Here is a 21311-nt window from a genome sequence, read left to right on the forward strand (position 1 = left end):
GATCCTTCAGAACACCAAATGCAGCCGAAGGGAAGATGCATGTTGAGGAAAATCAGTCATGTCTGATTGGGCTGTTCCCACTTCGGGTGATGCTCCTGGTCCAGGACGTGGAGGAATCTTCTAGGACATGGATATCTAGTTTCCAGATGCATCTGACAAAATGCAGCAAAATGTCCCGGGACAACGGAGAGGTGTGTGCTGGAGACACAGGTAACACGGATGGTCTGTGAGCAGCCAATTCCAAGACCCAGAGAAACCTGACCCACAGCACAAGTGCAGATTTGGTGCTCATGGTACGGCAGCCTGGTCCAGCATGTTCCATGGCTGCTCGGTATCAGTGCCCGCCAAGTCAGGGCACCCTGACGCTGGGCCATTGCGGGGACCCCGTGTACCGCCTGGCCCTTGGGGCTGCTCCCCCTCTTCCTTGGTCACTCCTCTGATGCAACACCACCTGCATATATTCTCCAGATTACCACGAACACAAGACAATTGCCTGTAGGAGGTTTCTGGTGAGGTTTTGGGGATGGCAGAGGGTATTAGAGCACAGAACAGGAAACAGCTTCCAATTGAAAACTTGACTTCGAATCCCTAGAAATATCTTCTCCAGCCCCCATCACAGAGAACACCTGATCATCTTTGTCACCTCTCTCTTTGCCTCAGCAGCCCACAAAGCCATGAGGGTCCTTCCATATCCCCTACCCCAGGATCCCAGGCTCTTGTCTTGCATGCTGCTGGATATTCAAAATTCTGCCCTATTTTGCTGCATACGTATGTTCCAGTCCCTTCTGACCTCATCTTTACCCCTCCAACATGAGACTCGAGTGAGGTAGGGGAAAAGCCAGAGGGCTTTGCTTCTTCAACTAAAATACCTGCCAAGGAATCTCCCTAAACTGCAGACCCATCTAGCCCCCCAAAAATTGCCTTTGTCATAAAATAGATTAAAACATCACATGGACTCTTATAAATATGTTCAATTATTATGTGTAAATTTTTAAAATGAAATTTAAAAAAAATACAGTGGGAAAGTTCTTGAAAGTCTTCTCTAATGTTGGGATTCTGATTCTGTGGTTTCACCTGAGTCATCTTCAAATGGCTAAATGCTTAGAACAATGAGCATAGCCCAAGGTGGGAGGATCAGGCTCGCGCGTTATGTGGATTAGAACTTTCTAGAAGAGAGCAGCTGTTACCAGGCATTGGCAGATCTCCTTTTCCTTTAGTGCATTTGTACAAACCTGAACATACTCTCATCCCCATTCAATAAACAGAAGCTTAAAATCCAGTCCAAGCATGAAACAGTGACAGAGGATGAAAGAGAGGAAAAATGATTTGAAGGAAAAAAAAAAAAAAACATACAAGCTCTGATCTGCAGGGAAAGGAATGTCCATGCCAGAAAAGGGAAGGGACTAAAAGAGATTCAGAAATACCACCCTCTCCTTTCGCCTCCCCAATCGATCGTGCTGGTGGGGAGCCCCAGCGCGTCCCACACATCTCTGCAAGCCCCACGCATTGCGCTGGGGAAGTGGGAGATGGGGAGCCAGATGGCCCTGGGAAGTGTGGGTGAGTCTGACGTCAAGTTCTGGAGCCAAATGGTGTTTTCTGAGTTCCACGTTCCAGAGCCCATCTGATGGGCCCACTGCCTCCAGCCACGCCTCGGCTCCAACCCTTCCTCCCTGTGACAGTAATAAATGACTCCAGCCGCTTCAACATGTGCTGTCCTGTCAAACGCCGTTGCTCAGGCGTCACGTGTCCTGTAGCCCCCTGAAGGCCACCACAGGTCACCTCTGGATCCAGCCGGCCTGGGGTCCCTCCGTTTGCTCAACACACACTCTCCAAACACCTGGCACTCTGCTTTACCCTAGGGAAATCAGCAGTGAACTAGCAAGAGGTCCCCCCGTTGCCAGGGCACAGCAGGGCTCCCTCCCTGATGCGGCTACAGTGGTGCCTTGCGGACTCCCAAGACAGTTGCCAAGGCCTGGACCCTCAGGCCCTGGGGCTGGTCCTGCCCTTCCCCTGTTTGCAGTGCCTCTGTTCCTGTCTCATTATCTGTGACCTCAGGGGGAGGACCTCCTCGAGTCCCTCTTCTGGGTAGGAAAAAGGGAAAACCTGAAGACAACTCTTCCCACGCTGAGTCAGCAACCTCGGCTTTCCCACGCCCGTCCCTCCCCGCTCCCCGACTCCAGGGGTCATGAACCTGCTCCCTGGACAGTGAGATGCCCCCACCCCTGCACTGATCCTCCTGCCCTCAACCAACGCTCTGCTCCATGGGCACCAGGGTGGGGGCGGGGGCTGGCACTTGCTCTGGCTCAGCTTCTTGCTAAGGAGGAAGAGGACAGGGGCCTCCCTGGTGCATCCCTTTGGCCTTGGTGATGCTTTAATCAGCTACTCCTAGACCTGGCCGCTCTGCTCTCTCCAGCTCAACTGAGCTCCTGATAGAAAACAAATAAGCCACATAGAGTGTGATAAGATAGCGAATGGAATTTCTCATGTTGCCACAGAATATTGGCCGAAGCTCAAAACTGAGAACAACGGGTGACAAACAGAACCACCCCACCCCTCTGTGCCCCCATCAAATTCTAGCAACAGGTATAAAAGTATAGACCACCCATTCTAGGACTCCCAAGAGGTATCCAAAACCGGTCCTTGGTCCTGGGAGCCACCGCCCACCGCATATGCCACCCTGCATACATAAGAAAAGCCAAGAGAGAAAGATGCGGAATCGTACTTCAGGGCTAAGAATTCAAGGGAGATGAGTCAGTAAGCTCAGGTGGTGCAAAGAATGGCAGGATGGCAGTTTCCTGGTGGAGGGCAGTATTATCTTCTTCCCAAGGAACAGTCATCACTTGTTTATTTACCTTGACAAAGATCATCCAACAGTCAAGGGATGCATTTGTCCATTTTTTTGTTACTATAACAAAATAACAGAAGCTGAGTAACTTTATAAAGTAAAAAGGTTTATTTAGCTCATGAATCTGGACATGCAGTAGCAAGGCACTTGCATTGGCTTAGTTCTGTGAGGACCTCATGATATATGGTGTTAGAACAGTAAGAGCATATGTGGAAGAAAGAGACCACATCTCAAAACAGGAAGCTTTGCATGATTCAAGGATTGGACTCACTCTTGTGCCGCTCAGGAGTCCCATGAGAGCTACTTAACTCCTTCTCAGGACAGCTCCCTCAGTGGCCTAAGGACCTCCCGCTAGACTTCACCTCCTAAAGAAGTTTTCACCTTCCTCTCAGCACCACCCGCCTAGGGACCAAGTTCCCAGCACATGAACCCTTTGGGAGCACACTCAATCACACCATGGAAGGAGAACTGTAGAGAGAATCCGTTTCCAAGAAGATCTTCCCCTTTTACCTCCCATTGCTCCTCAGCGCTGCTTTTCAGCCTGACTCTGAAAATGCCAATACAAGTCCAGCAGGGGTCAGGGGAGAAAAGCAGGAGGAAATGAACAAGGGAAGTGAGACACCCCCTCCCCGTGCCCCTGCTCCTGCAGGTCAGCAGGACCTTAAGTCAAGTTCCAGCCTGGGGGGAAGGAAAATGCCTTAAGGTGGATGAGCAACTGAAGTTTTGACATTAAATTGGACTGAACCATTTAACATCTCCAAACAAGATGATTTTACTACTCAAAGTTGTAAACACAGTGAGATTTGCTTGTACACTCATCCTGGGCAAATCCTTCTCCAGCAGGTTTGAAGCTATGTTTGGTGAAGAACAGTTATTTCCTCGTCTCATCTTACCAAATATAGCTTGTTGGAATGAATGCCAGTTATAGAGGGAAAAGAAGGAGGAGGAGAAGGGGAGGAGGAGGAGGAGGAGGAAGAGGAGGGGTAGCATCCAAGCAGGAGACAAACAGATGAAATCGCTCAAAACTGTCACCTGGGAAGGCTGAGGAGGCGGCAAATAGGAGTGAGAGAGGAGCTGCCACTAACAGAGCCTGGGCAATGATTCCAGGCTGAGAGAAGGAAATGGACCTGCAAGGGTGGGAGGAGGAGGCCGTGGGATGCCAGGTGCTGGGGGGGGGCGGACCTCCAGAGGTGATGCTGGAGCCGGATTGCAGGAGGTGATGTGGTCCACGGTGAAGAGATGGAACTGACGGTCAGGGCGGCAACAACTGATGGTCAGTGACAGAGTCTGACTTAAGTATGCATCCAAGGCCACTGTTACTGTTGTTTCAAGAACGAATCAGGGGAAGAGTGAGAGTGGAGCCCCATTAAGGGCATCCCTGGAAAACCAGGAAGACGGGTGGCCCGGGTGCGTCAGGATCCTTATGACCAAAGCAATCGACTGGAAATTAACCAACACACACACACACACACACACACACCCTGAAGTGAAGAGCAAACATTTGTCCGGAGACCTACAGAACCCGTTAGTGTCACCTCTTCTCCCTCTCTATATACACAGTTTCCAATCTCTTATTTAACAGAATTTCTACATGAAAAGGTATTTTTTGGTTGCTCTTGAGCCACATCAAATCCATTTTAAAGACTTTTTTCCCACAAACAGCACAATGAAATTGAGAATGAGATCTTTTTTAACAATTTGCAAGACAGGACAAACGATACTGCCAATTATCCAAATGTTTTGATTATTTTTCTGATCAACCGTCCCACTGAGCACTCTACCTCTGGCCTGACCCAGGTGCAGCTGACTCCTGCACCCTGAGCACTAATGTTCACAGCTGGTTCTCCTAAACCAGTATGAGCTGATGCCACAACGTCCAGGAAGCCCCCTTCGCTCTCCCGCGTTTTGGCCCATCTCAATAGCACCATACATTGGGTATTTTGTGCATGCCAGGCACCACGCTAAGCGCTTTACATATAATATAAAAAATCCGATGTTACAAAAACTCTTTAAGATAGGAACTCGTATTTGACGGGCACACCTCATTCCATTGTGCTTTGCTTTATTGTGCTTCCCAGATATTGCCCTTTTTTGCAAATTAAAGGTTTGTGCAACCCTGCATTGAGCCAGTCTATGGACGCCATTTTTTTCCAACAGTTCAGATGATTGTTAGCATTTTTTAGCAATAAAGTATTTTTAACGGAAGGTATGTACATTTTTTAAGACAATGCTATTGCACATTTAATAGAGTGAAATATGGTGTAAGTTTAACTTTTAGATATACTGAGAAATAAAAAATTTAGTGTGACTTACTTTATTATGATATTTGCTTTATTGAGTGGTCTGGGGGGGAAAATAAAACAATATCCTTCAAGTATGTCCATATATCCCTACTTTACAGCTACAGCAACTGAACCATGGAGAGACTTGGTCACCTATTCAAGATCACCCAGGGGTCAGTGACGCCCACCTTTAGTGATAAACTTTCAGGTTTGAGACGTTCAACTTGATTCCCACTACACTCCCATCCTGACCCGCCAGACAGGATGTTTGCCTGTGTCCTCCTGACCTCAGTCTGTCAAAAAAAACTAGTGCCCTGGCTTGACTTGGCTCTTTCCCTTTTACCACCACCACATCTGCCATTGACATTGACATTCAGGCTAACTCAGGCTCTAACCCAATGTAACAAACTCTTGATAACAAACTGTTTCCCAACAAACTGTTTCCCTGTTGGGGCAATGGGATCAAGAGAGATAGTGTTCAGCTGGATCAGCTTATCCTGGTTTACAGGAACCAGGTATAAACATTACTGCCCCACTATGCATCCAATGACATCATGGTGCTAGCTTGAACTCGGCCATGATGAGAACATTTACACCAGGGAAATTGGCAGACATCACAGATCAGGGCTCTGGGGAGGGAAAGTCACATTCGCCAGTACAGCACTTGGAATAAACAATAAATAAAGCCATCTCTTACCTTGACAGTCATTTCTTCTTCACAGTCCTTGATACACAAGCCCTTCTTAATTTCCAACACCCAAACAGAAAGTTCAGTTGAAATCATCCCCTTGGGAACTGGTTCTCCTTGCTCAGAATGCAAATATCTTTCCTCAACTTGTGCTGCTTTCCTTTCTGCCTGAAGAGAAACAGGCTAGAAAATGTTTTCATGCTCTCCCACATTCTGTTGAGCTTGCAGTCCTGCTGGAAGGAGGGAGCCAATCTCAGGTGCCGAACATCAAATTGCTTATTGGAACAGCTGCCACTTTCAGCTGAGTAAGCAGGACATTCAAGGGTGGTGCTTTCTTACCATGGTGCTGCAGCCGGTTAAAAATTAGTGTTATGGACAGAAAATAAGAAGCAAGAGGAAAACCATCAGATGGTTTGACGTGAGCCACAGCCAGAAGCCTCCCTGAGATTTCGAACCCGGGTAGGATGATAGACGAAAGAACGCAAACACCAAAATACCAAAGAGCTGCCTCTGAGCCTTGGCTCCGCCACTGGCTACCTGTTCCCATGGGACAAAAAGAGAGAAGGAGAGAAAGAAAAGCTGAGGCAAATACAAGGGAGAGCTCTCAAGGCTGAAGGAGAAAGACTGATTTCAGCACATTTGCTTGCTTATTCTGTATTTGTCGGACATTTACTATGTGCCATGATAAATAGCAGGTATAATTGTGAATAGCAGATACAGGTCCTGCCCTCAGAGAGCTTACAGTCTAGTAGAAAATAGGAACATCAAACATGTAGTCCTAATAAATTTTGAAATGTGTTATGATAAAGAAAAGCAATAACAGGGAGGAGTTGGGGCCTTGCTGTCAGCTCCACTGAGTCCTACTCATGGAATCAAAGGACAAGAGGCTACAAAGTCATAGCAGGTGGGTTGACCATGTGGCCGGACCTGGTCACCCTTGCTTAAAGAGCTTGAGTGAGCCAGACACTGTGGCTTTGGAGGCCAAGCTCATAGAGGGTCAGTGGTAATACAGAACTGACCCTCCAGTTACTATTTGAATGAGTTCAGTGTGAGTTACAGAACCTGGTATGGTACATGGCCTGCAGCATGTGCTCAATACATAGTATCTATCTAGAATGATCACTCAATGGAAATTTTATTTTAAAAACTAAGTTCTCATAAGCTGTATACACTGGCTGCTTGGGGTACACATGTCTAATTATCAGCAAAAGGGTTGAATAAAGCTCAGCAGTCTTGTCCTAAAAGGTAACTTGAGAGTTTGCCCAGCTAGAGGCCTGAAGGTGCTTGGGTTCCCCACACTTTGGATACTGGGCATTCATTTCCAGCTGCAGTGGGGACGCACACACCCCCTTGCCTCCTCTTGCTCTACCCAGATGTAGTCCCACCTGCCTTGACTCGATGTCTCACACATCCTCCCAGGTGAGGTTCCACTTCATTCTTTTCAACTAAGAGCAATAGGAAAAATGTCATTTGATTTGTTTACCTTTGTAAAACTTTTCTTTGGAACAAACTCAGTAAATAGAAAAAGCCATCGTCCATGTCACATGCCATTTTGACATGAGGGAAAATAGGGTCATTCTAAAAGCCTGAACACCCCTGGAAGTCTGTGGGTTTGATTGCTGATTGATTGTTTCCCTAAATGGTGCCTCTGGGCCCGTCATCCCCGGCGAAGTCGCCAGGTTAACTCTGCGGCACTCTACTGCTGGGTCTTCCATGGGAACAGTAGGCTGTGATGCTGGTCACCCTTGCACCTTTGCTCACCTTTAGCATAAATTATCAGAGAATGTAGCAAAATGCAAGTCGATCTGTCTCCCGACAACTTGCTTTAATTTAGCACGGCGGGTCACAATGGCTTTATGCATCGGCCAGACCTTCCAGGGAACTGTTTTCACATATTAATGTGACATGACATGGAGAGTCATAATAACTACAAGATAAAGGGAATTAGTTAAAACTTAATTAAAGACACGTGGATAACAAGTCGACTACTGTGTGTTTAGTATTTTGCATTCTTTGTTGCTGGATTGGCAAAAAGAGAAGAAAAGGCTTTGTAGCAAGTACAAAGACCTCGATTAATTCAGACCAGAGCCTTTCACCCTGGTTTGAAATGATCAGATCAAAATCAGAATCAGAAGGAAATGAAATCGGTGATGGGGACACCTGTCAGTGCCCACCCCGCCCACCCAGGATAGAGTAAGAGGACACACCTGGAGTTCTCCTCAGTCCAGAGACCGGAAGCCCTAAGTCAGTGGTCACCTCATTTTAATGGGCTTAAGCAGCATCTTGAAGTACTTACTCAAAAGCCAATTTGGGTGAGCTAATCCTAGACATTCAGATTCGATGAACCTGGCAGAGCAGACCTGAAATTTTCATATTGTAGCTAGCTCATGTCAGCACTGAAGTTATTTCTAGACCAAATACATTTGGTTACAACAGACGATGAGAGGAGACACTTTGACATTATGTAAATGCCCTGCTCTTCAATACACTTTTACTCCCTAGTTTTGGCATCCATGAATGAGCCTCACCAGAACCAACTGGTGACAATCACTGTTGCAAAATGGTGACTTTCTAATTCCTACATTTATTAGTTGATATTTGTTATTTCTTCTTGGTCCTTTCTGCATTTACTAGTTGGGATTCTTCTATAAGGAAGATCTCACCCATTGAGTGTTGATTTACCCAATGGGAGGTGGATGCATTACTGTCATTTATTTTTAATGCTCCTATTGTTCCACATTTGGCCACAGGTAGCCCCTCCAAGCCGGCTCCCTAACCCGTTAAGCATTTCCTTACTTTCTGGGCAACACAATGTTCCAGACTGGTCTTGTACTTTCCCTGCCCGGCCCTAGAACCAGCTATTTCCCTAAGAAGCCCTGATTCCTTTAAGTGGCTGTTTTAGTCAGCTTTTTCATTTAACAGAACAGTTATAGAGGAGGAAAAGTTTATGTGAGGGTTCATGGTTTCAGAGTTCTCCATCCATAGACAGCAGGCTCCATTCCTCAGGACTAGAGGTGAGACAGAACATCATGCATCATGGCAGAAGAGTGTGGTAGAGGGAAAGTGCTCACCTGATGATCAGGAGCAGAGAGGAAGCGGCTCCACTTGCTAGATACAAATATATACCCCAAAGCCACACCCCAGTGCCCGGGCTCCCCCAGCCACACCCTACCAGCCTTCAGTTACCACTCAGTCAATCCCTATCAGGGGATTAAATCACTGATTGGGTTAAGGCTCTCATAACCCAACCATTTCTCCTCTGATTCTTCTTACAGTGTCCCACACATGAGCTTTTGGGGGACCCCTCACATCCAAGCCATAACAGTGGCAATGGTTTCTGAGAGGAAATGCTGCACCTCGAGGAACCAACATGGTCACTATAATATTCCTCCCCAAATGTGTGTTCTACATCTATGAGGAAACGCCAGACAGACCACAAACCCAGGGGTGTCCTAACACACAAGCTGTGCTCTTCAAAAGTGACCACGTCCTAACAGGCAAAGAAAGGCTAAGAAAATTTCCAGAGATCTCAGAGACACAAAAACCCATTGTAATGTGTGACACTAACTTGGATTTTGACCAGAATTCTTTTTTGGGGGGGTGGGGTGAGGGGGGTACTAGGGATTGAACTTGGGCACTAACCACTGAGACATATCCCCAGCCCTATTTTGTATTTTATTTAGAGACAGGGGTCTCACTGAGTTGCTTAGTGCCTTACTTTTTGCTGAGTCTGGCTTTGAAACCGTGATCCTCCTGTCTCAACCCCCCTAGTCACTGGGATTACAGGCGGGCACCACCATGCCTGGCTTGACCAGAACTCTTGCTCTATGAAGGACATTTTTGGAGATGATAAGTAAAATTTGAATACAGCTGTAGATTAGATAATAACATTATACTAATAGTAAATTTTCTGATTTTGAGGAAGAACATGATAAAGTAAATGTGACGATTTGTGGTGATGGATCGACAGAAATTCTTTCTTTACCCTCTTCTTGCAATTTTTCTGTCAATTTAAATTTATTTCCAAATATAAAGTTTATAAAAACAGCAATTTAGCATGAAGGCAACTTTTCCAAAGTGCAGCAGTGGTCCATCAACAAATGGGGACTGACTTAAGCAGGTAAACATCAGCTAATACATGTATTTTAATAATGTATTTTAAAGTAGTACTTGCATCAAGTACATCCAGAATTTCACAGATACTGGTACTCATTGGGTCTGTGTCATCAAGTGAATTTAAAGAAAAGTGTCCAGTAAACAATAGCACGAGCACTGTGCAGATATGGCAAAAATTGTGACTACTGACCAAGAATGGCTGACATTTAGAGGAACATGGGCATATCAGAGAAAAGCACTCAAATCAGGAGCTCTATGTTCATTTCGACGTGGCCTCATCCTTAATGTCTTGAGCAAATCTCCTTAACTTTGTCTATAAGGGGATGAGAATGTTTGTCCACACCATTGTCTGATGGTTAAAATGGTATTGACCAGGACCAGGACTGTCTCTCCACCAAGTACGGCACTGAATACAAATACAGCTGACCCAAGCGTGCCCTTCACTTCTGTTTCCATCCCAGCCTTGGCAGTGCCTCCATCAGCTGGCCACCAGCATGGGAAGGACTCTGCTCTTGTCTCCCACCTCCTCTTCCTGGGTAGAGGACTCTCTACTCCTTCCTCTCTCCCCCACTGGAAAGGTAAGATGTGAGATTCAAACCTCTGAGCAGAACTGAGTAGACAACCTTGGCTGTAATTTGGTTTCATCCAGTTGACCAGACCTTCTTCACCCTATTCTTCCCCTTTGGGGATAATTCTGAGCTCTCTGGACCTCACAGTCTTTGAGGGGTAGTGTTTTGAGGAAATGATCATGATGTAAGTGCATATTTGCACTCTCTGATTTTAATAAGCTCTTGGTTATGTATAGAGTTGTGCAAAAAAATTTAAGTAAAGATAATGTTTCACTTGACATTCATTGACATTTCAGAATACAGAAGAAAGTGGAAAAGAATCATTTACATCAGGGGGGAAAAAAAACCTGGATTTGAAACTTCACTCCTCAACTTTTCATCTCAGTAATGTAGAACAAGAGGCTTAACCTTTCTAAGTATGTTCACATGCTCCTTTGACTTAAGATGGGGTTATGTCTCAATAAAACCATCATAAATAGAAAATGTCCTAAGTGAAAAATGCATTCATCACACCTAATCTACCAACATCACAGCTTAGCAGCACAGAACACTGTAATCAGTTGACTCTCCTGATCGCGTGGCTGTGGGTGCTGCAGCGGAGACGAAGGCTCTTGTACTGCATCCTGCTCATCCCGGGAAAAGATCGAAGATCAAGATTCAAAGTATGGTTCCTACTGAGTGAGTATCGCTTTCACACCACCGTAAAGTTGAAAAATCATAAGTAGAACCGGCATAAGTCAGGGACCATCTGTTTCTAGTTCCTCAGCTAAAAACCAGAATACTAAAACCTACCTCATCAGTTAGCTATTAAAATTAAACAAGATCATGATGTAGGGCTACCATTTTTAAACTTTAATATGCATGCACACTACCTTGGGATTCTTGTAAAAATGCCGATTCAGAGTAGGTCTGGGGAGAGCGCTGAGGTTCAGCATTTCTAGAAAGTTCCAGGTGACCCTGATGCTGCTGGTCCATGGACCACACTCAGGATATCAAAGACAGAAGATGGGGAAGATGGGTGACCCATGGCAGGGTCCGTATGCAGTTACTTCTCTCTCTTCTACTCCCACCACCTCTTGGCTTTCTAAGGAGAATTGTTAGCTGAAAGAACTTGCTAAGAGAAGTCAATCACAGGATGACAAAGAAAAAAAGTGTAAGAAATTCACAGCTCTTCACTAGAGGTTGATTAGGGTCAATAGAAGATATATTTAAACCTAATTAAGACTAAAGGATCCTTCAGCAGGCTGAGAGAAAGTCTAAGAGTAAAAGCTCTGAGGACACGTTAACTTCTGTCAGATTCCTGTCAGAAAAGCTTGTGTCGGGAAGAGTACACGGACAGCTTCGCTCTCTGGCTGGTTCTGAAGGCACTTGTAATAGAAAACTCAGGAAATAATAACAATAACTCCCATGGGCAAATGGGTCTAAACTTTCTGAAACCCCTTGGCCTGCATTCAAGTATCCCAGTCCTCACTTCACCCTGTTACTCCTCTCAGCAAACTGGAAAATTCCTTGAGTGCAGGGGAGTTTGCCCTGCTCACATTTCTATGCCCCACATTTGACGAAAGCCTGGCATCCAGCACACATTTGATAAAAACTATTTTGAAACACCTAATGTCACATTCCATGGAGTGTGAATGACCACTGATCATGTTTCAGCCTATTATTTTATGCTATCTCTAAGATGGTTGGCAAGGGGGGAAACCAATAGGGTCAGAGATGCTTCCTTTAACATAGAACGTATCATAGATACACAAATCAGTCTGGTGGCTGAGGGGAACCCAGAGCTACAGAAGTCAATGAATGAGGGTGCTTGGAGCAATCAAGAATTCTCCACCACTGGCCTAAAAGCCCTGAATCAGGACAGACATTTTCCCACTGTGACTAATGTGAAAAAGAAACGATTTTATGTGTTGTCAGAGGAGGCTCTCAACGATAACCACACTGAAGGCCAGGCTTTAAGACCCCAGGAGACAAATGAGGAAATTACACAAGACCCCTATCTTAGTCAGCTTTTTCATCACTGTGCCCAAAAGACCTGAAAAGAACAACTTAGAGGAGGAAAAGTTTATTTGGGCTCATGGTTTCAGAGATGCGGTCCTTGGTCGACTGACCCCATAGCTCTACACCCAAGACAAGACAGAGCATCATGGCGGAAGGGTATGCCCAAGGAAAGCTGGTCAGACATGACAACCAGAAAACCAAGAGAGAGCTCCACTCTCCGGGGACAAAATACAAACCCCAAAGGCACGTCCCCAGTGACTACTTCCTCCAGCCACATCCCACCTGCCTAGAGCTATCACCCAGTTAATTCATATCAGTGGATTAATCCACTGGTTTGGTTACACCTCTCATAATGTAATCATTTTATCTCTGAACATTCTTGCATTTTCTCACACAAGAGCTTTTGGGAGACACTTCATATCTAAACCACAGCAATCCCCAAGTGAGACTTTCTCGCCCTGGTGGAGCTGCACGTCACCTTAATTCAGAGTGATGGCAACACCCCCTAAGCTGCCCTGCTGCCACCTTTATTTGTGTTGAAAGGACAGGGTCTCTCAAGTAATGAATTGGGGCAAGTTTCTTAATTACTCTATGCCTCAGTTTCCTCATCTACAAAAGGGGTAGGCAATATTACCTACTTCATCTCAATGTGAAAATGAAGTAAGCTAACACCAAAACCTTTTGAACAGCACCTGACATAAGACAATTCCTCAATTAATGCTGCCCATTCTTTACAATTACTACCTGACGTATGATCTGTCCTGGATTAACACATGACATTAAGATGCATTTAATGCCTGCAGCATTTCTTATCCAAAAATGTTTTTTTTAAGTTGATTTATAAAGGCAATTAGAAAATGAGAAATTCCATAATTGCCAGGAAGAGTCTGGATCCAGACACCCAGGAACTCGGGAGACCACAGTTGTTCCCATGAAGCAGCCTCTCGGTGCAGTTCCACTTCTTTCAGGATGTAGACTGTGCCGTGCAATCTGTCTTGTGCACAAAAACATTAACCTCTGGAATCGAATGTGTCTGTTAATAAACCAGCATGCCGCTCACACCACCAGCCCCGTCATGGTGTCCCCACTTTGGAACCACGATGCAGGCACACCACATTTGTCAGCTGGTTCAACTCCTTAGGCACCACGTAATTTGGAAATGTGAAAGATCCCAAATTATCTAATCCTGAGGTGACAAATCAAGTACAGTGCCCACAAGCCCAGACAGTTTACACGCACAGAAACAAATCACAACAGTAACGGGAGTATCCATCTCATAACAGTTTAAGAAAAACAAGTGTATTTCTTATCTGTAAGATTAATGAACCAGGCTGTAACCTCACCTCTAATTGTGGCTGAACAGAAATTAGGTGCTGTTTTTAATCTATTCTGCAGTAACATAATAATGTCATGTCACAAAAGTTCATAAAGAAAGGGTCTCTACTTATCTGCAGAATTATTTAAAATACCACTGCATAGACCTTAATGCAAAATTATTAAATTTTTCCCAGATGCTCTGATGTTTAAAGAAAAACATAAATATCAGGTGTAGCCCAGATGGTAAAAATAACTTCTGACTAAATAAGATTTTGTTTTCCTACTATGGGTATAATTATGAAAATATTTATTTGTATATTACATTTGTTACAGTTTGGATTTGGAATGTCCCCCCAAAATCTCATGTGTTAGGCACTGCAGCTATGTTCAGGGGTGAAAAGATTGATTATGAGGGTAATGAGGTCATTGGTAGATTAAGCCATTTAGTGGATTAATAATTTTAATAGACTACTAAGCAGTAGCTGTAGGCAGATAGGCATGGCTGGAAGAAGTAGGTCACTGGGGTGTGGGTCTTAGGGACTATGTCTGTCCTGATCCCTTCCTCTTCCTCTCTCTCTGTTTCCTGGCTGCCATAGGCAGAGTGGCTTTCCTCCATCACACCCTTCCACCATGATGTTTCTGCCTTGGAGCCCACTGACCACATACTGAAACTCTGAAACCATGAGCCACAGTAAATCTTTCCTCCTCTAACTTGTTCTTGTCAGGTATTTTAGTCTCCGTGACAAGAAGATGACTGACAATATCAATGGTATATTTTAAAGCTATTGATAATTGTGTCTTTCTGACATTTTCCTGAACTTATTTGTTCCCGTAGCTCTTCAACTTATATCTTCCACCTTATTTTGAAAGAATACTTATATTATCTGAATTTAACCAGAATCTATTCTTCTGCTTCCACCTTTGAGTTGGACCTCAAACCTTGAAAAGCTGGGCTAAGAAAGAAGGATGAGCTGGCAGAAAGGGAAAGAGGAGAAAGAAATTGATTTCCTTTAGGCCAGGTAACCCCCAGGGCAGATGGAATGTGAGTGGAGGCCCAATTGCAGACATAACTGTACCTTCTTCCTCTCAAAATTCTGTCCAAGAGTATTGCATACCTAATGAAACTTCACATGGTTAAAATAAACATGCACATTGAGTTTTTATTCATGTGAACTAAAAAGTGTGGTTTTTTTTCCTCATAACTCCATAGTCCATCAATAAGACTGTGAGGGAGAAAGGGATTCAGCCTGATCAAAAATGTGTTTTACCAGATAGACAAAGAAAACACTTCCCAGTAAATCCTCAAGAGGGGAGATCAGGGAAGCCTTGGGCCACGTCCACCCTGCTGATTTAAGAAGTGGAATTTGGACATAACTTCAAATTGGGTCATCCCTCTCACATTCATAGGTAGATAGATCTGTGAGGAACGTTATAATGAAGCAACACTGAAGTTTGGCCATTAGTCTGGGTGGTGAATTGTGCTCATTTAACAGCCCAGGAAGCTCTAGATCAGGTACCTACAGGTGAAATGACCTTTTGGTCTCTGTGTTTCTGTGTGCTTATTTTTTTGTTCAACTGAAGTGTTTTTCCATGTTGAAATTATCCAAACCATGCATAATCAACCCAAGAAGGGTGATATGCAAAACGGGCCTTTTTGCTATGTGTGAATGAGCAAATGATTATAGAACACTCTCATTTAAGACAAAACAACAACAACAACAAAAAAAAAACGATAGGAGGAAACAAAAGACTCGATCCCATTCTTCCCTCTGTGGGTTCACCTCAGTTCTTGTACCAAAGAAGCCTTCAACAAGGAGAAAGGAACCACATGCCAACGATTTCTAACTGCCTTCTGGAGCCTTGTCCTGGGCACCCTGTAATTCTGGGTGTGTCGCTAGCCTCTTTTGATCTTATGCTTGTTGGTAAAAGACATGAGGTCTGCTTCTACTACTAAGAGTAAAGCAAAGCTTTTGAAGACTGAATTTTCCTTGTTCATGGCCCTGAAATGTTCCCTAGGAATAAGACATATCAGGAGAAAACCATGGAGTGGGTATCTTCCTTCTCACCAAGAAGATCCAACCAATAATTTAACTAATAGCTTAATTTCTCACCAATAATGACAATAAGTACCTGTATTTAGGACCTATGTAAGAGCACTAGAGTGAGAATCTTCTTAAGAGAATAGACATACACAGCTTGATGGGGAAGAAAGATCTAGAAGCAATTAACTATGAATATAGCAATCCCCCCTTAAAGGCAGGATAAAGGGGACATGTGCCAGAGTCCCCAGTGGATCCCTGAAACCATGGAAACTGCTGAATCCTATGTAAAATGTGATTTTTGCTATGAGTAGCTACCACAAGACTTAATTTATAAGTTAGGCACAGTAAGATATTAACAATAACTAATAATATAGGAAGACAACTATTAATAGAACAATAAAGTAGGCCATTATTATGTAAAATAAGAGTTATTTATGCACAAGCACTGTGATTCTGTGACCATTGATCTGAAAACTCAGCAACCCACGGGTGACCGTGGGTGGGCAGTGTACACAGCACAGATGCTCTGGGCAAAGGGATGAGTCACTGATTCACGTCCCAGAGGAAGGCAGCAGGATGGCGTGAGATTTCATCACACTAATCAGAACAGTGTGCTATTTAAAACTTAGGGATTGTCTATTTCTGGAATTTTCCATTGAAGATTTTCAGACCATGGTTGACCAGAGGTAACTAAAACTGCAGAAAGCAAAGGGGAGGATACTGCCCTGGGTTAAGAGTTAAACTCAGATAAATGAAAAATGCTATGTGAGCTGAAGAAGGTCTAAAATCACCACAAAGAAGTCATAAAAGGCTCATGAAAGAATGTCATCTGATCGGGGTGATGAGGGGAAGCAGAAATTGGTCAGAGAAGCAGAGAAAGGGTATCCATTCTGGACCAAAGAAACAGCAGCACCGAGTCCTTGAGGTCCCCAGATACTAGAGGGGCAGCCTGCATCTCTGCATAGCATGCAGTATGGAAGTACAAGCAGAAGATGGAACCAGGAAGGAAGCACAGACTTCCCAGGCCTAACTGCCAAAAGGTCCGAATCCCTCCAAAATCCGTGGGAGAGCTGATTCCCACCTGGGGGGTATAAGGAGGTGAGGTTTCCTGAGAAGTCGTTGTCATGGGAGCTCCACCCACTTGAATGGATTGGTGCCTTATAGAAAGGCTGGAGGGAACTACATTAGGACTTTTTGTCCTTCTGCCCTCTACCAGAAGAGACACAGCATTCGGGGCACCATCTTGGAAGCAGGAATTGGGCCCTCACAGACACTGAACCCACTAAAAACTCTATCCTGGACTTCCCAGCCTCCAGAACTAACTGTGACAAATAAATGTTTGTTCTTGACACACTACCCAGTCTGTGGGATCTTATTACAGCAGAAAAAAAAAAAAACAGACTAAAATGACATGTCAAGTATTACGTATTTATCCTGGGAAAGAAATAGAAAGCCAGGGGAATTTTAAAATAAAGGAAGCATTAAAGCAACATTAGATCTCTAGGAACTATGTGGAAGGCAAGAGAAAAGAGAGAAAAAACCTTTAGTTTTTAGTAGTTTCCTCTGTGGGAGATAATGCTGGCCTGAACTATAAGGGTAGGATCAAGAGTAAAAGAAAGGAATAAATCAGAAAGAAATTTCTGATTTAGAATATTGGGACATATTGGCCAATCAAATAGAGTGAATAAAGGAGGGGGAAGAGAAATGAGTCATGTCAAGATTTTTATCTTCTATGGTTGGGTGGAAATTAACATCATCAATCAAGAAGAATCAGGTTTAGAAAGACTGAGTTTTAAATGCCAAAGGGAAGTCAAGCCCCGATGCCCAGCACACAATGGGAAATACTAATCTGGTTAGAAAATGTTATGGTTGTTAGGGACTTATGACTTGCTTAAGTTTTCCAATGTTCACAAAATGCAACAGGTATTCAGAGAGTAGGCAGCAGAGTTGATATCCTCTTGGAATCTGTATTTCTTAAGAATCTCAAGGAAAATCAAGATTTTAGTTTACATTTCAATCTCAAAATTTTTTTAAGTCTCTTCCATTTTTCCCTTCTTCTTCATGGCAAAGCTCAGTTCCATCCTATAGGAAGCTTTCTTCTATTCCCAAAGCTTAAAGCCATCTCTCCTGTTCTGAGCCCTGCTGACAATGCCTCTCCTTTGGCATTTCTATGATAATTTGGGCCTAATTGTCCGTTAAGTTTTTATAAGCATGTGCCTTGTTCTCCCCAAAAGAATTGGGAACATCTTCAAAGGCAGGAGCTAATTAATCTAATTCATTTTCCAGCCCTATGGTCCTATAGAACAACTCAGTTGTGCTTGAATCCCAACTCTGCCTGAATTGTTACCTTGGGCAAGTCATTTACTCTTTGTCCCAGTTTCCTCATCAAGTAAAGAAGACAATAACCATGACAACTTCACGGAGGTGCTGTGAAAAATGTTAAATGAAAAGTATTTCCTCAGTTCCTAGGGCATAGCAAGAGTTCAATAACTGTTTTTATCCGTCTGGATAGGAAACATTTGTGAAGGTCACACCCAAGGTTACAGGTCCATTAAAATACTGAGACTTAAGCCTAATTATAGAATGCTTCCCCTTCCTCGATCTTTGCTACCCATTAAGAGGGCAAAGTGGGATAACACTGATGCAGCTTCAAGGCACACTCTTTTTAAGAGTTCTTAGGAAAACCCAAGGACAACAAGGAAAACAGAAACAAGAACACTAGAGAAACCTAAGCTCCTGGCTGAAGCAGGCTTTAAAGGGAGCCCAACTCCCAGCCCAGTAAAGGACTATTTATCTCAGCTTCTATGACCCAGTACATCATGTCAAGCTCTCAATAAAAAATTACAAAGCATGAGAAAACACAAGAACAAAACTCCAAAGAGACAAGACAGGCATCAGAACCAGACTCCAGATATGACATGGATTTTAGAGTTCCTAAACAAGGAATTTAAAATAACTGTGATTTGGGGCTGGGGATGTGGCTCAAGCGGTAGTGCGCTCGCCTGGCATGCATGCAGCCCGGGTTCGATCCTCAGCACCACATACAAACAAAGATGTTGTGTCCACCAAAAACTAAAAAAAAAACTAAATATTAAAAATTCTCTCTCTCTCTCTCTCTTTTAAAAAATAGAATAAAATAAAATAAAATAAAATAACCATGATTAATATACGAAGTGCACTAGTGGAAAAAGTAGACAATGCAAGAAAAAAATGAGTAATGTAAGCAAGAGAATCTCTAAGAAATAATCAAAAGGAATGGGGAGAGATTTAAAAAAAAAAAAAAGGAAAAACACCATACCAGAAATGAAGGATGCCTTTGAAGATTCAACAATCTAGACACAGCCAAGGAAAGAATCAGTAACCTTGAAGATATATCACCAAAAAAATGTTCCAAAAATATATCCCAAACTAAAATCCAAAGAGAAAAATATATATATAAAAAATCAGACCAGAATATCCAAGAATGTTTGGCAATTTTAAAAGGTATAATGTGTGAAATTGTATAAAAAAAATAAAAACAGAAATATTTGAAATCACCATGACCAAGAGCTTTCCAAAATTAATGACAGACACCAATCCGCAAATCTAGGAAGCTGCAAGAACACAAAGTAAAGATCACCAAGCCTACACCTGAGCATTATGACAGTCAAATGGGAGAAAACCAAAGATAAAGAGAATCTTTTGAAAAAGCTAGAGGAAGAAACTTTACATAAGGAGAAAAGGGCAGTAAAGACAGCAGATTTATTATCAGAATCCAAGCAAGCCAGAGGAGGGTGGATTGAAAGGAAGTCAGTCATCAACCTAGAATTCTATGTGCAACAAAGTGATCCTACAAAGTGAAGGAGAAATAAGACTTTGTTAGAGAAACAAAAACAAGGAGCCCATTGGCATCACACTGACTCTACAAACAGGGTTAAAAGAAGATCTTCAGGGGGAAGGAGTATTATATAGGTCAACAACTCAGAGCCCCATAAAGAAAGGAAGGTGTTGGAGAAGGAATAAGTAACTGTAACATAAAATCTTTTATTTTGATATTCTTAGTCAAGCCAATAGATAACTATTCAAAGTAATAATCATAACACTGTGTAACCAAATAGCAGAACATCATTTGTGTTATACCTGTTCTCACAAATTTGGGCTTTTAGATAATGATTTTCATAGGTTTCCCCATCCTCAAAATCATCAGTAAGTGGGCTGGATTCCATGTCTGGATTGACATATAAGAACAAAATCTGCGTAAAAAGAATCAGGAAGCAGAAAACAGACAGCAAAATGTCTCTCAGTTTTACTCAGATCTCCAAGCCTCCAAGCATGGAGAAGCTGGCTCAGGTCTGGTTTGCACCAAGAACTACTTGAAACCAAATAAATCTTTTCAATCCCACCCCACCATAAAGGTTGTCTCCTATAGGATACATTTTTTTAATGGAATTACTAAGTAAACGGTTAGATGCATATAGGGCAAGAATGTTTCCCAGAAATTTTTATTTACAATTTTTTTCCAAAAGGAAATTCCAGAGAATAAGATAGAGCTTGTCCTTAGAAACAGTTGTCTTGGATTATAAATTCCAGCTATTTCCAGTTAAAAGTGATCTCTCTCATGCTCTTTAAAACTGTGCACACCATAAGTACTTAATAAATGATTATTGAATTAAATTCTTAGCTTTCCTGATACTCAAAATTAAGCCCATTTTTAATATGCACTTTTTTTTTTTGGTCTATCTCAAGAATGCTGCAATAGTTCTTGATTCTTCAGGTAATAAATTTCTTCCTCTTCTGACTTAAAAAAATATCTTGAGCCTTCAAAATCTTGTATATTTTGACTCTTGATTGTATGGAATTTTCAATTTTGTAAAAGTCCTATTTTTTAAAAGATCTTCATGTATATACTCCTGACTAGAATAGTGCGCTTACAATAATTATGTAAACCTTTTTTAATTCAAGCAAGCTTTTGTTTGTGCTTAGCTAAAAAATGCAAAAATTATCTTGAATGAGTACTTTTTAACTAATTTAATTCTCCTCTTTAATACTCTTGATTAAAAAATCTAGCAAATATCAGAATTAACCATAAAGCTGACAAAAGAAAAAAGTTGTAACAATTAGAATGATTATTTCAGAATTCTTCTAGAAGCTATTTTCTTTTTTTTCAGCTTTATTAAGGGATAATTGACAAATAACAATTGTATGTATTTATGATATGCACTGTAATGTTTTGATATATCTCTACATTGTAAAATGATTAAGTCATGGTAATCAACATACCTGACATTTAATGTATTTACTTTTTATGGTAAGAACTTTTTAATCTTAGCAATTTTTAAGAATTCAATACTGCCAACCCTTCATATCTAGGGATTCCTCATTTATGAATTCAACCAAATGCAAATTGAAAATATTTTTTGAATGCATTTGAACTGAATATATGCAAACTTTTTATTCTTGTCTTTATTATTC

This window comes from Marmota marmota, unplaced genomic scaffold (assembly GCF_001458135.2).
Source record: "Marmota marmota marmota unplaced genomic scaffold, marMar, whole genome shotgun sequence".
NCBI classification, from domain to species: Eukaryota; Metazoa; Chordata; class Mammalia; order Rodentia; family Sciuridae; genus Marmota; species Marmota marmota.